The sequence below is a fragment of the Dermacentor albipictus genome, chromosome 2 (assembly GCF_038994185.2).
Source record: "Dermacentor albipictus isolate Rhodes 1998 colony chromosome 2, USDA_Dalb.pri_finalv2, whole genome shotgun sequence".
NCBI classification, from domain to species: domain Eukaryota; kingdom Metazoa; phylum Arthropoda; class Arachnida; order Ixodida; family Ixodidae; genus Dermacentor; species Dermacentor albipictus.
The window spans coordinates 78,707,742-78,724,558 of NC_091822.1; the positions used below are offsets into that span (position 1 = coordinate 78,707,742).

The following is a 16,817-nucleotide window of genomic DNA, read 5'->3' on the forward strand; positions in this document are numbered from 1 at the left end:
AGAACAGCTAGCATTCGCAACGTCGCCAGATCTTTCGCTGCTCGAGGCCTTTTCTAGATGGGGTCAGCCGCGCACATCTGTGTTCGATTGTGCATACTTGGTAAGGACCACTAAAGCTTCGTCTATTCTTTAAAAGTTTGTACCAGGCATCCAATTTCAACTCGTACTTACTCTGCCCACGTTGTTGCTTCCTGTACGGTTCTGGATATCGGTTTTTGATCTTTTCTCTCCCGTGAAAATAACACCTGCATTTTGTCTACAACCTTGTGGGATTACCGTTTCTTTTCCATTGTGCTGGTACACACTAAACTATATGGCGAAGTGAACACTGCGCGATTTCTTACTTTATTGTGCTGTTCAGTTTATCTTACTCTTTCAAAGCCGAATATCCATATATACCATGGCAAAGTGCCAGGAATGTGTTTGTTGCTGCAAAATGCTTTTATATCTGCATTCATGCCTGCGGATTCTGTTGGATTTCAGGAATGAGATAATGGGGATCGGCTGCATAAACGTACTTGTAGTGCACATTAACAATATTGAAGAAATCAACGTGGCCGCGAATAATAAAATGTATTAAACTCTACCTGAGAGTGCACTAATGCGTACGGATGTCTACAACCTACTACTTTCCCACGCTAAAGACGCAGAATGGTAAAAGCGTCTCCGTTATAATGCAATTCCCGATAATTTTCATAGCTACGGCTGCCTAAACATTATTTAGAGTTTTCACCATAGTCATGTATTTGCTGATTATTTACTAAATACTCCGCCCGTTGTGCGGAGTATTAAGTAAATATATTTTATATATTAGACACTGGAGACTCAGCGCTTGCCTGTATGGTATGGTGAACACTGAAATGAATACTGGCTGTCGACTTCTCTGCTTTTCATAGCCTTCATTTCGCCATGGCCCATTGAGCCCACTGAGTGCAGCCCGCTACATGAAAGTGAAAGCTATCACGGAGCTACCAAACTACCAATGGATGAAATGCTCGTAAGTAGCCATAATGCAAACTTGCGCACTCTCTCTAAAGTCTTCGTAAACAATTGCGTAATGTCCATCTGTAGAACTATAGAAACATGTTAAATTAAGCGTAGTTGAGCTATAGTATATGCCGTTTTACATGAAATGAAAGCGTAACTCCAAATAAATTGTTTGTACGTTAAACCATAGCAAATAATTTCAGTGAACAAACCAACTCCAAAAATTCACTGTACTTAGCAATAGTTCTTTTTGTAGAAATGAAAATAAATGAAAGAGATCTGGTCACCTTGTATTAGTTACGGGTACTTCTTTTTACACAAGAGTAAGAATAGTAATAAGAAAAATATTGTAAGAGAAGAAGAAGCAACGTCATGGGTTCGAAAAATGAAGATTACCTAGTCCTACAGAAACTCTGTAGAGCCATATACTCTTATGCGTGAACAAAAAGTTCTATGCACAATAGCCATCTGATGTGCTTGAGAATATGCATATTTGTTATGGCGGACATTTGTTTAACTGCCAGTGGCAGATAGACTTGGATGCAAAATGCACGAAAATACCAAGTGAACACGTGTTGTCACGTGCTGGCCCTGCTGCAGCTGTGGTTGCTTGAAGGTCACGTGCAGCGCGTCGCGCAGCAGTCATGAGCCCGGGCAGCGGTGCTCCAGTTTTGCAGCTGCGTGCTGAATACGCCCATGCAAGCCTTGCAGACAAACCTGGAAACTAAGTCTGTGTGTCTACTTCTGCCCTCTCTAGGCTTCCTTTAGCTGCTACGCTTGCTCTTGGAAAGAAGATAACATAGCGTGGTCCATCGCACATGAGGAGAGAGTACGCGGCACCCCTGTTTCTTTAGCTTACACGCTGGTTTATGTTTTCCGGTGCCGCGGCAACGTTACCATTGCTGACGCCTGGATGTATCATGTTCTATCTTCAGTTTACGAAAGCAACGAAACTTGGGAGGGAAGCTGGTCTACAAGCAACAAGAGTCAGTGACATTTCTAAAGATGATCAGAGGGAAGCAAAAATAGCTAGTAAAAACGGCTAGACGACATTGAACAAACAGTGTTGCAGTGGAATTCAATGTGCTGCAAAAGTTAGCACTGCCTTCGTTTAAAACGTTTAAGAATGGTTATGCATTCTTGGGATGAACAGCCTCCAGTACTACAATATGGCCGGCCGTCTAACCATTTCTGATGAAAATTTCAATCATACATTAAAGATAAAAAATGTCATCCACCCGAAAATAGCACTAAGATTCTTAAAAGCTATTCAAGTTTTACTCAGCCAACTTTGTTATTAAAATACATTCTCTCTCCCACATTTAAAGAAAAGATAAACAGATCCAACACAGGCATTGCAACCCTAGGAAAGAGAAGCTTACTAAGGCGTTGTGTGATTATTTGTATACAACCAATGACGATGCGTCGCGATATGCTTAGCTTTATCTTCACTTAATGTTTGTGTTTATCTGCCTAAATAGTTATAAAATTATTCTCACACACTTGTTATTTTTTGTCAATACACCACGCACAAGGTATGCTGAAATTGAAACATCAAATCATGCAGCTTTGCAAAGTGTGCTGCCTAGGCACCGATTCCACCAGGACGAAGGTAATCGGTGGTGCTTGTCATGGGGAGAATGACAACCACAGCTGTAAACAAAGATAATTACGACACAGATCGACAGAGATTTTAGAATTCTTTATGTCTTGTATTACAGTTCCACGTACTCATGCTGGATGATTTGTCAAAAATAGGCACGCACCTAATGAAACACTACAAATGGCTATAAATCAAAGAATCCTTTGAATATAATACGCTATCTGGTTAACAGTGCTCTGTGCTTCAGAGGTATGCATTCGCCGACGTTTTATGTTTACATTTTAAGCCAAATTTAGTTTTTTTATTACGCTGAGGAGATGGACGCTTACTGGCACTAGTTCGTTGATCAGAATATCGTGGTTATGAAAGCCCGTTTGCAGGCACTTGATGCGGCGCGCCTATTCCCATCCTATATTTTGTTACCAAGTACAGCCAGTGACAAAGCTGAGCACGGTACGGAAGACGATGACGCTGCCTGATGTTGGGCTAACTGTTTTCAATCTTGTGCGTCTGACATGTATAGCGCACTTTCTTCCACTTTCATTTTCATGTATTTATCATTTCTTTATTTCAATTAGGAAGTTCAAGTACTAAGTGACGCCCGCGGCAGAGAGGATGTTCCAGATCACCTACCATGGCCACAAGTGGTGGTGCTGGCTAACACTCCCAGGCTTACTTCTAGTCGACACACATAAATATGCAAGAATGTTGATGAGCAAACTGATCTGCGCTAGCTCCATTGGTAAACCCTTCGTGCGCTTAATTCGAAGACATGGATTCGCATATCAGCTGCGGCGAATTGTTATTGCAGCCACTTTCATTTTCGTTTATTCATCCTTTCTTCATACTATTTAAGAACTACAAATCATTTGCGCTCTCTTATAAGAACTTGTTGTTGGGCGAGTAGGTGCGCATTTGCAAACAGTTTCTTAACTGCGCGAACAGGCGACTACAGACAGACCATACAAGGACAGGCGCGGTCCTTGCGTGCTCACTCTGTGGTCGTTTTTTTGGGCAGTTATAAAACTCTTTGCCAACATCTCTGCTATGCTGTCCTTCATGTCAATGTCAGACTTTATGACATGACTAAATGATACCCAGTCCCTCAGATACCCAGTCCCTCAGTATCCGTGTCCGATGACAGCGACGTTTAGGAGTGGCTGACGCAATATGAACGGGTGAGTGATCATCATCACTGAGACCTGATAGTCATGCTGGCCAATGTGGCATTTCATCTTTATGAAACGGTGAAACTGTGGTATGACAATCATGAGGAACTTGGGAGCTGAGTACATTTAAGAAAAAGCTTCGTGACCTCTGTAAGGCCTCCAGTGAAAAAATTGCTGCGAAGAAACAGCTGTCAACTGAGCCCGAAACGTCCACGGAGTCATACATGACGCACATACAGGACAGGATGTGCTGGCGCTGTTCTGTAGCGCTGACAGCGGCATGCCAGAGTCTGACAAGGTTGGCCACGTCCTGAAGGGTATAGCGAACCACGTGTTCAACCTGCTCATGGGCAGAAATTATGCTACCATTGATGTTATGATCGAGAAGTGCCAGCGCACCGAGCAGGCCAAGAACCACCATACTGAACCACCATAGGCTCGGCTTCCCAACACCACCGCAATGTATTCATGTTAAGAGTGGCCGCAATCTCACCTTTCACCACTTTCGGCCAATGTGACGAAGATTGTCCGCCGCGAAATCGAAGCCATGGCTCCAGCCAGCCTCTTAGCCAACTGTAACGCTGGCGAATCGAACGCATCAGCAGTTTCACTCGTCAGAGCGATCATGCGAAACGAACTCGCAAATCTCAGGCTTCAAGTGTTTGCAGCGTGGAGAACCGTAAGTCCATTTCTGAGATCCCGACATTGTTCCCTTGTTATCAACGGTTCGCTCCATGATCATGGAACTCGGCTGATTGGAGAACTGAAGCCGATCGGCCTATTTGCTTTTATTGCCGCCGTATGGTTCACGTTGCTTGCTACTCTAACAACCGCTGGTCATTCCAGCGACATACTTCATCCTTTGCTCATGCTCACCACATTGAGCGCAGCCTCATTAAGCAACTAAATGCGGCACACCCATGCAATCTTGACGCTTCTATGATATAGGCCCATGCGCTCGCCGTCACCGAGAGGTCACCAGTCCCTTTCGAAATATATCGGTCCTCCGTACTCTCGTTCCCCGCCACCTCACTGCGCGAAGACATAGAGTACCCTCGGCTCCTTCGCCCCGAAAATTGCACGAAGCAGCACCCCGAGGTTCCGATGCGACAATGACCCCACCCCGAAACTTTCTAGCTACACTGCCGTCTCGACTATGTATGCTCGACGTTGACGTTGATGGCATGGCCATCTCTGCCCTTGTGGACACAGTGGCTCATATTTCTGTAATACTTGCTTTGGTCTTCGCAGTCACCTAAAGAAGGTGGTCATACATGGCATTACCTTGCGTTGTAACATCGTCCGGGGGAGGAACTCCTGCTATCCTTGGCGTGTGCGCCACCCCGCGCATCAGTATGGCCGGTCACCCAGCTTCAGTTTTATTTGCCGTCCTTGAGGAATATCCTTACAACGTTGTTCTTGGTATGCAATCGATGGCGCCTTGGCCTGCCTACACGGATCCATGTACTTTTTTTTAATCGACTTGCGTTCCGGATACTGGCAGATTACCATGGACTACAAAGACCGCGACCAAACTGCTTTTTTCACACAAGTTGGACTTTACCAGATCGAGGTTATGCCTTTTGGACTGTATGATGCCCACACAGCATTCGCGCGGATGATGGATTCAACCTTATGGCGTACAAGGGGGCTACTTGTCTTTGCTATCTAGATTATGTCATTACATTTTCGTCTACATTTGAGAATCACCTGACCCGCCTATGGGCCCTTCTCGATGTGTTCCGCCACGCTGGCCTGCAACTTAACCAGTCTAAATGCCTTTTCGCTCGAAATCACACCCCTGTAGTCGGTCACCTTGTCAGTGCTAGTGATGTCCAGCCTGATCCCAACAAGGTGAGCGCTGTCCAAGACATTCATGTGCCTCGCTTAGTCATAGATGTCCGCAGCTTTATTGACTTATGCTGTTAATTCCGTCGCTTTGTTAGGAATTCTTCCGACCTTTCCTGGCTGCTTACTGACCTACACAAGAAGGACGTCTGCTTTGCTTGGGGTCAGGAGCAAGTTACCGCATTCATCAGCGCAGTCAGTTTACTTACATCACAGCCATTCGGGCGCATTTTGAACCGTCGGCCCCTACAGAAGATCGTGGCCACGGCATAGGTGCAGCTCTCACCCAACGCCAGCATGACACGGGCATTCTTTCAACGGCGCCTTGCCCACGCCGGCCGCCTTCTGAAGTCTTCGGAGCAGAGTCTCTTTTATAACAAATCGAGAATGCCTGGTATTGTTATTGGCTGTAACACAATCCCGCGCCGACTTAAATAGCCGCACGTTCTATGCCATCACTGAACACCACGTCCTTTGCTGGCTCTAGTCACTGAAGGATCCTACTGCAAGGCTTCGTCGATGGGCACCATAGCTGCAGGAGTACACCTTCGACCTTCTCTGCAAGTCTTGCCGGAAGCACCAAGATGCTGACTGTTTATCACGCTACTCGGTCCACGCTCCCGACACGGCCGAGTGTGATACCCAAGACTTCGTCATGGCTATTTGAGATCTGGCCAACATTCGAACTGAACAGAATACGACGACACGCTACGGCCTATGATCGGCCGACCAGATTCTTATCTGCTTGACACATCGCATCGTCTGAGCTTCAGAACGGCATTTACTGTAGTAGTACCATTCCCGACGGCTCGGAGCTCCTGCTTGTTCTACCCTAGCCACTTCGTGCTACTGGTCGCAAGGAACTCCACGATGTCCCAAAAGCTGTCCATGTTAGAGTATCCCGCACGTACCACCGCGTGTGGCATCCTGGCCTGGCCTGCGCCGTTCGACGCTAGCATACTGTACGTGAACCTCTTCAGCGGCGAAAACGGCCTTGGGCATTGTCTACAGGACTTCTGCAGCCCAATCACATTTCAAGGAGCCATTCTTACGCATCGATCTCGACATCTTCGACCTATTCCCTACGTCTACATCAGAGAACACGTGGGTCACCCTTGAGATGGACTACGTGGTGCTGTATGCGATCACATGAGGTTTTCCGACTACTTGCGCCACTCAAATCAGCAATTTCTTACTTTAAGACGTTATTCTCCACCATAGTGCCTCTAGGATTTGCTGATTTACCGTAACTTCCTGACGCTACTTCCACTACTTCCTTCCGCTACATCCTGTGCAAAGTATCGTCAATGAACACCCACGTTCCTGTTCTGGGGAGCGCAAGCACACTGCTGCATACCACCCGCAGACCAATGGTCTCAAGGAGAGGCTGAACCGCACCTTAATGATGGATCCACATGACGGACGAAATCCGTCTTTTTCGCGACGGACGGCGCATCACGTGACCACGCGTCACCGATTTGTGCCGTCCGCAGGTCATCCGCGACCCCCACGGACGGAAAATGCCGAGCTATTTTTCGCATCCGGATTTTGGGTGTCGAATGCTGCGGATTTGGCCTAGTATGCTCTACAGTCTGGCAACAAGCACGGCTTTGGGATCTTTCTGTAACAGCCTCATCGCTGCTGACACCAATCGTGTCTGTTCGTGCGCGGTCGCACAAGAGCGACTGAAATGAACCTGAACGACGAGGCAACTTTGTTCTTCTTACATCTCGTGGAGCAGTTCCCCGCGTTGTGGGACATGACTTTCACCGATTACGTGGACCCGAGAGCGTAACAAGACCTCTTTCGATGAAACAAGCGCCGTCATCATCCAATTCGGACAAAACAACAGCCATTGCGGCCAACCGTCGTTCGCTTTCGATCTTCATTTTCATTCAGAGTAAAGAACACATATGACAAAATCTTTGTTACATCGATGGCGCCATCTAGAATGAGTAGAAACAAGCAATCATATTAACTTACGGCCACTGAGATCTGCTCGCGCCGCCGCAACATCTTTGAGGCCATGTTCAGCCAATACAGCCACTCTTTAAGCCTACACGCCAAGAATCTGAGTATCTGTTTCGGAAACGGTGCCCACTCATCACGAATACATTGCTGTTGAAGCTTCTGGGCACAAATTTAAACCAAATACAAGCCTCAGTTTGAAAGTTACGGGCCACACAGTGGACGACGGCTACTTGACAGGTTCGAGGCGGACCGCAGTCGCTTCGGGCGGCGCCGCCATCTTTATTTTTCAGGTGCGGTCGTTTGCTCAGTCCGTCCGTCATGTGGATGCGCTTCGCAGCCGGACGGGTGGCGGAATAAGCGTTCGCGGCACAGATTTGCGCGGTGCCGTCCGTCGTGTGGATACCCCACCACCGATATGCTGGGGATATACGTTCATAGTGTAAGACATTCATCATGAGTGGACACTCCCACAGAGCCCAGCGGCCGAATTGACTGTAGCGCACGAAGCCCGCGATCTTAGTGCGCTTCGTGTCCACATCCGGAAAACTAAAAGCAGCATCCGATCGTGGTGCGGTAGCTGTACGTCGAAATGCCGAAGATCCTCCGCCGACGACGACAACAGTTCAAGATCTAGCTCGACGACGTAGCAACGCAAAGCCGCCATCCCGACAAAGCCTGGAAGTCAAAAATATGCCGACGAAACACGGCGTGACGACACCTTTCTTGGGATAATAAGCGCGGAAAGCTCCGATGAACAGCAACCAGCCCACACGGAGCTAAAAAGCCTCGTCGAGTATTTGGAACGATCATTCATGGTTAACAATTGGTAGTTTGCGCTACGTCCGTCCACGTCCTGTGCTTCCTTAATATCGTCTGTGTAAAACTGAGCGCAATATAACCATGAGCGTTCACCAGCTAGCCCCTTTCATTGCTTTACTAAATATTTGGAAGGAGACACCGACGCTCTTTCTTGGCCATTCAAGCGAAGGTTGTGTACGTTTTCGCTTCGAAACAAGTCACTCGTAAAGAACTTCTCACCAGTCCGCGCGAACTATCTCCTTGTTGTTCCCTCAGCGATGCGTCGAGAAGTACCGCACGCCCTTCATGAGAATCCGACCGCTTGGCACCTCAGGTTTTCTGGGACGATATCAAGGATACAGGAAAGGTGTTACTGGCTGTACCTGACCACCAACGTTGCCCGCTACGTCACGACATGCCGAGAATGTCAGCGACGCAAGACACCACTGAAAACGCCAGCGGGATTAATACAGCCTATGCAGCCTCCTTGCCAACCTTTTCAGCAGATCGGGATGGATTTTTTGGAACCCTTTCCGACGTCAACATATGGAAATAAGTGGATCGTTGTGGCGACCGACTACCTCACCCAGGATGCATTGAGACGCTTTGAGGACGCATTGAGAAAGCTATATGGCGAGTATTTCATGTTGCTCAGTGCTCTGCAATTTTATGATTGACACTTTTCTTTTAATTGTAATGTTTGAGAAGTAGAATAAATAATTGCGGCTAATTAGGTAATTACGCGAAATGCAAAAAAATATTCGGAGTAGCTCCAAGCGACCACTCACATATTTTTGTAGTTTGGCTCAAGCTAAGCGAAACGCTCTGTATATATTTTATTAGCGAAGCAGACAAAGCATTTCCGCAAAAAGAAAAGAAAATTGTTATTGGTATGCAGAAATACCACATTTGTGTTTTTTTGCTTTCTAGGCACCTGTAACAGTACCATGCAGATGCCTCTGCGCCATGATCAGCGAGGCCATGCTACCTGGAGCGATGCAGGAGTTGTTTTATCACTGGATACCGTGTGAGGTTGGGACTTATGAATTCCTTAATGAAACGTGAATACAACCAAACCTTGGCGGAGGTTGCGGGCGACATTCCGTTTAAATACTTACAACCTTGGTCAGTACGTGGCATTATCATGATGGAAGATTAGGCTAGATGTTTCGTGAATAACTTTCTTAGTGCAGTTTCAAATTATTTAAAATACATAATAAATGCCCACATGCTTTATTAAGGTGAAAGCCTTCAGTGTCCCATTGGTCGAAAACAAAGCGTTGTTGTCTAGCGTTAACGAAAAAGTGACCGTTCGGCGTTATGGCAACAAGATTCAATGGCACCAAAGTTGATGGTGCCACCCCCGCCCGTTTGTGGGAGTCGAACGCGCAATCTTTGGGGTCAATTACGGCATAAAACATTAGGGCTTTCATACTCACGACCTTTGGTGGGAGTCGATCTGGTGTTGTGGCACCAAAAGTAATTGTGCTACCTATTACCATTAGTGGGACTGGAACCCAAGACCATTGGTGGGTGTGGAACACGCCACCTTTGGTGGGCGAAAAAGAGTAATAGCAAGTAACGCATTCGACTGGGAATCCCGTATAATTTAATGAATGTCTCGTGAGTGCGCAGGTTCTCGTCTTGATCCTCTTGGGTATGCTAAAGTGACTGTGACCTTTTTTACACAACAACAATTGACTAAAATTGCCCAACAAGGGACAGCTTTATTCGTAGCTTCTCAGGCGTATCCAAATTGCAGAGCTGGGGTCAAATTCACAAAGCATTTCTTTGGCAAAAACTGCTTTCTAGTGAGGCTATGTTAATGATATAGCCAATTTTGAGGTTGATTGAAAATTGCAGAGTTCAGCGCAGCAACTACGTAATAGATGTGTTCCCCTATATCTTTAAGCAAGACTGCCCAATGAATAGCTTCACATTCTTGAAAGTGATATATCTGGATGGGAGGAGAATAGGTAGCCCTTACTGTGCCTACGCAAAGTCCACTTGGTTTGAAAACATAGCTGGCCAAGTGGACTGCCGGGAAATAAAAATAGAAAATAGAAATGCAATATTGGTGCCCGTGAAGAAGACACCACCTGGTGGTAAGCATTATTGCAGAGTCACCTACAACAGCGTGCCTCACAATCAAAACACGCTATTGGTACGCCATGCTACATAATTTAATACTACAAAACCAACCGACAACTCACATTGGAGTGAGGCACTTTTATGTTTTTTCGCAACTATTAAGTAACCTGTGATAACACCTCTGACTGCGTGACTGCATAATCAGTGTGCGTCCATGTGATCACTTCTTATTTGCTTGCTATTGGTCGTTCTGATCGCCCGTGTGCCTCCCCAGTGTGTGTTAGCCACTACCAGAGAAGTTTCGGCTTAAGAACCTCGCCTTCTCGTTCTACTTTTTTCTCTCTCCTCTCCTTCAGCAGTGTGGAAGCAGTGTGTAATTCATATCTTCTTGTTAAATATCTGCAAAAGAGTATCCATTGTTTTCAGCCAGCTGTGTACTGTAGGGAAATGACGATATTTTATTGCGTTCCAACTATTGATTGCTGTCCTGTGTCACAAAGATGTGTTGCTTTCTTCAGGAAGCATCGGCCCCTGTGTGTCCTGTCAAAGTATGCACCCATGCAAGCCACCACCATCGGGCACGACGTTTCCGGAGAAGTGCACTTCAAGACATTGGAAAATTCATTCAGCTGGCGCTACCTGGCGGCGACAGATTGCTCGACAGTTTGTACACCGCAACAAACGGAGCCGTGGGCCTGCGAAAGACAAAATCAATTGACTAAAACTTCGACCCAGAGCGAGTGTTTCTGGAAATGCCTTTGTTACTCACGTTTTCCGCAAATGATCCATATCCACCCCGCACTAGAACCAATCAAATACGGTTAATATGACTGATGATTATAGCTTATCAAAGACCCAGGGCTGAATTCAAAGTTTTACGCTTTCATTGGCGCGCCCGATTTACCATTGGCCGGCCAGCTTCCCTAATAGGCGCAACATCAAGACTACCTGGAAGGTGCTCTTAAAGGCCAATTGCAACAAAACTTTACTTCGGCTGTGTTCAAAATTTTACACTTTCATTGGCATGGCCTCTTTACGATTGGCCGGCCATCTTCCTTAATATGTTCATCATCATGAATGTTTGAAAGGTGCTTTAGGGGGCCAACTGCAACAAAACTTACCTTGGGCTACATTGCCTCTAACTGCTTAGCTTACACTACCAATGTAATCTTGGCATCGCAGCAGGCCTGGTAATGGTCTAATGTTCTTATTAGCCGCCTTTAAATAGCGCTAAGCAGACGACGCATGTACATGGCGGTGAGCTGTAGTGATGGGCGTATAGCGAAAGTTCCAGAACCGTGCACGAGTGCTGATCTTTCAGTTGCGCCTAAGCGCAACTGGAAGCCCGTCGCTCACTCAAAGTTTGCAAGGGGATGGGGGTCTCTCTCGGCGCGCTTCCTATTTGCACAACTGATTTCACCTGTTGCAAAAACGCCTACACGCTGCATGGCCGTCAGGTGCTCGAACACGTAGTGGAATACGAGTGATGTTTCTGCAGCACACAGCGTTGCAAAGAGGAAAGCCGAACACGTCTTTCCTACCGCAGCTCTCCCAGCGCAAGCTTTCATCGCGCCACAGCAAGCATGTGCCATGCAGTCAAGTCAACACGCACAAAGTATGTAAACTGCGCTTCAAGCTGCCCAATCTATATTTCGCGAACACGGTCACTTGCCCGTGCAAGAACTTCTTGCCAAACGCTCTCTAGGGATTACTATAAGTACTATATAAGCCGCTATTGCGCAGGAAAAGCAAAGCTGTATTGACCCTTTTGGCCAAGCAGTTTGCTGTAGAAAAACGAGTTGGCGCTTGCGGCAGCGCACCGCACGCTGCCTGAGCGAAAGCACACGAATACAATTTCATTATCTATTCTATCCTCCTTCTGAATGAAGGGAAAATCAGACATCCACCCGTTCGTAGCAATTGCTACAAAGGAAATCCATTCGAGTTCCTTGAAAGAAAAGCCTCAGGGTTGAAGGAAAATTTGTCCTTGTCCGAGACTTGAATCCGGGACCACCGCCTTTGCGGAGCAGCCGCTCTACCATCTGATCTAACCAGGCGGCTAGCAGATGGCAGGGCGAAGTCGAGTTTGCCGACAACACGAAGCAAAGACAAGTGTTTGACGTAGTAGTTCTGCGGAAACCCGCAGATCTACTACGTCACACGATACTACTATAATCCAGTGTCTTGACGATGCTGTAGCAGATTCTTTAAAAATATTCACCAAATTTTCTCACGGGCTCAAGTTTACCTCTTAACTCCCCATTGACAACTGTATTAAGTTTCTAGATCTTAAAATTTTATATTCCTCGGATGACCACGTATGCTGGACATACAATCCAAGATCAAAGAGAACTGTTTTGCCTTTCGATAGCGCACCTTGGAAATTGATAAAGAGGGTCATCGCCACCACATGCATTCAGTTTGCTTTGAAAATTCATGTGTTCACCAAATAGAGCATGTCTATGAAAGTAGACAGATTGAAACTTCCGGATTTGCAGTGACTGTAATTTGATCTGTCTGTGAAACATTGCTTCAAAACTAAAATGAGGAAGGAAGTGCCCAACTAAAGATCACGACAAAGGACCTGTACAATAATTCCCATACCTGCATAAAGTTTCACATAATTTGAAAAAGGTGGCAAACCGACACAATGTCAATCTAGTTTTTTCAACTCCTTGCAAATTGTCAGCAGTGTGTAACCTTCAAAGCAAGAAGCACCAGAAACGCACGTAGTCACATGCTCAGCACTGCAAAAAGTATGCATGCACACCCACGTTTGGTGACACAACCTTCCTGAAGAAAGGAAACACAAACACAGAAAGAGAAATAGTTTAGGCATGTTTTATAAGGAAAGCAGGCGACAAGTGCCTCAGCTGTACATCTTTGATGTTGCAAGAAAAAGAAATGATGTTTCTGTCGAGATATCTAGGCACTTCAACTGACTGAGCCTACAATCGTATGTATGATATGATTCATTTCAATCTTTGTGTGTATGATAATGAGTGCATGATGTACGTGATAAGCAGAGGATAACTAGCTGCATAATGGGAATAGCGCGAGCAAGATTACGGCGGATTGAAATGACACAGGACGAGCGCTGGCTCACAACTATGATAGTGGATAGTTGATAACGATGATAGTTGTGAGTCAGCCCTCATCCTGGGTCATTTCACTCCGTCGTTGTCTTGTTCGCGCTGTTCCCATCTTGAATGTATACCAACTCGCCCAACTTGCCACTTTAATTCATAAATAAATGACCGTTTGCAATATACGCCAGTTGGAAGTAGCGCCATTCCTGTCGTATGTGTTCCTTCAACCTCGTCTTCGTATTTAGCGCTTCTTTATGAAGGCTGTCAGAATTAACCAACTCGCCCACATCATAGTATTGCTACCACAACCACCGCCTCTGCGGTGGTTGTGGTAGCTAGCTTTTATTGGGCGAACCTGTACCGACAAAACAGGCTACACTTATAGCACAACGAAAGCGGCGAACACAGTCGGCGATCGTCGAAAATCTGATCAGCGGGTCAAGCGCGTCTGCTTTTATACAGTAGTCATCGAATTTTCCAGACTAATCGTCGGGACCCAAATGCCTTCCACAAAGTACTACACCATGCGCGTAAGGCGAATAAATCAGATAACACAAGGTTCGGCGACAACAGACTGCGGATAGAAGCATCAATAACTTTCCAGAAACTTCGGATACATGCAAGCGCGTCCCGTGCTGTGCGATAAGATTTGTAAGGCGGCGAAACGTGGTCGTCCGATAAATACAAGTACACGTGTCAATATTTAGACCTCATTTATAGCTTCAGGTATCTATTGCAATGTTACTATTCCTAAGGGGAGCGTCGATGAACAAGGCGGTTTTCCTCTGGCGTGTGCTTTCGATCATATGGCTGAGAGCTTCTTCGCCTTGTGAATAAATTTCATGCGTTTTCCCAATGTATCTGCCTCCACGTAACATCTTGGTTAAAGTGCTGAGGATGTAACGCAAGACCGAGCTACGCAGCCACAGCCAATTCGCCCCTCCACGTAGTAAAACAGTGCAAGAGAACACAAGGGGCCAGACGAAAAAGAACGAAACGTACACACGACGCACTCACAACTGCTGTTAGTACGCCCTGCGTTAGATTTGCTAGTCACTAGCGTTAGTGCAAGAGTTGTTAGTGCACCCTATGTACGTGTTGTTCTTGTTCATCTGGTTCTTTGTGTTCTCTAGCGCTGTTTTACTACGGATATGAATGATCTAGCCCAAACGTACGTCTTGACCACCCCTTTAGGCATGTCTACTGGCAACGAAACTGCGTCAGCTGCAGCCGGCATGCCAGCCGTCATCCTGGTTCCACTACGTGATCCTCGGACCTTTTCCGGCACTGATGGCAATGACGCCAATGACTGAAATGGACTATATGAATGCTTAAGCACACATTACAGGGGGGACCCGAGGTTGTTGCTGGCAGCATCATATTTTATTTAAATGCAACTGCGAAGGACTGGTTCTATGACAACGCAGACGAGCTCACAAGCTGGGGTGCTATGCAGGATGCACCGAGTTTCTCGTTCACCCGAGTTTTGCCCGAGTTTGCTCAACGGCAGTCAGTGAACGGAGATAGCGCGGAACGCGCCGAAGGTGCAGGCAAAAAAATATGTTGACAAAAAGTCGCGTATGACAACATGAGCGCACCCTGCGCGGCACGCTGCTTCCACGTTTCAAGCTCAGAAGGCTGCACAACGAAACGCGCCAGCGCCGCGTATTGTTATCAACGGATTATCGCAACTTAGCGATACCGTGACTGTCCCGCTGTCTGTCAGCACACTTGCCGTGAGCCGCTTGCCACGCCTTTCCCGGGCGCGTCAAGGGCGTGCCTCATCTTTCGGGCGCTATCTATCTATCCTCCATCGAATGCGAACGGGGTACATGCGGCGCATTCTTGCACCTACACTTTCACTCAAACGAATACGTTAAAATACGAAAAATAAAATAACGCAAATTTTTATTTCTTTAGGTATCTGTTTTTCGTTTTCAATGCTAGAAATTTGTGATGACAAACGGACATCGAGCAAATTATTAAATTTTGCACTTCTTGCCGTGAGTGGCGACAGGGAGGCGAAAGCTTAGAAGCGGTACATTGAAGCGGGTCGCACGCACGAGGGCGTTCATACGGTGATAAGTCGCCTAGGGGCGCTGCAGTGCTATTCTCAATAAAGTCGGTCATGATCCATGGACGGTCATGGCCACTCTTTCTCTATTAGGGGAATAGAAACGCAGCGCCGCGGTACGGCTGTTCATCGCAGGCGCTTCACTAGGCTATTAAGGCCCCCGCTTTATCGACTAAAAACGACACAACAGCTGTCGCTGCAAAATGGCGGTATGTTATTTTAGAGTGCGTAGTGACGCAGTTCAGTGAAAATGTACCATGCGGTTTATCTTTGTGCGCGAAGCCTCTGCGATACATTGCGAAACGTGTGTGCTTCCCCAGCGACAGAATTCATCGCTTGTCATCGCTTGCCCAGTGAAGGCGCCTCTGAGCGCATGTACGCAGTATATGAGTGTGTTGTGCAGTCGAAGGTGCTTGCGGATTACCTCTGCTGGAGCCAGCAGCGATCGCAGATGGATATCGTAACGACACCGCAGCGCTCGCATTTTGGCAGGTGAGGGCTCTTGTGTGCAGTTATGAATCAGATTTCGAACTGAGAGAGGTGTTGGAACTGTTGAGTGCGCAGTGCTTGTGATGAAGAAATGCCATTGCACTGGGCCTGTAAGAGCGAGCGATTTTCGGACGCTGATCATGTTTACGACGTTGTGGCTCCGTTTCATCACCGATGACAGAGCAGCCATCTGAAACGACTGCTGCAATACGCACTCCTGAGCATCGTCGTCTCCCTCGATGCCTCGACGCCTTGCAAGCACCTACAGTGACGTGCCGATAATTATTTATTGTCTGCTACGCGCCACAATGCAGGCAATGAAACCGTGTTGCGCGTCCATCTCAGCCCGAGAAGATGTATGCCAGCGACAGTGAACGCTTTGTTTTTGATAGTGGTGCTCAGTACATCACCGATGACAGTGCGTTGTGCGTGTTTTATGTCGGCGGGCAAGATTGTTGATGCCTCTCAGCTCGACACTGCGTCGCTGTTGCCGGAAGGTACGTTGGGCGTGGCCCAACTGTAGTGGGTGCGCGCAATAGTTACATGCCTCGCGCGGGGCGTGACCTCTGGTTTTGATTGACCGCCGAACTCGTGCTAAACTCGTACATCGCGAAACCCCCTCCGAGTTGCACTCGGGAACATGGCGGCGGCAGCAGCAGCCTGTTTCTTTGCATCCAGCGGCAGCAAGCGTCAGTATG

The 16,817-nt window shown here is 47.0% G+C and overlaps 1 long non-coding RNA gene across 1 annotated transcript; it reads left to right on the forward strand.

The window, feature by feature from the left end:
• Positions 1–13,535, forward strand: LOC135918816 (uncharacterized). Its single transcript, XR_010569780.1, has 4 exons — positions 1–100; positions 897–997; positions 9,307–9,408; positions 10,986–13,535. It is a non-coding gene; the product is annotated as an uncharacterized lncRNA (long non-coding RNA).
• The last annotated feature ends 3,282 nt before the right edge of the window (positions 13,536–16,817 follow it).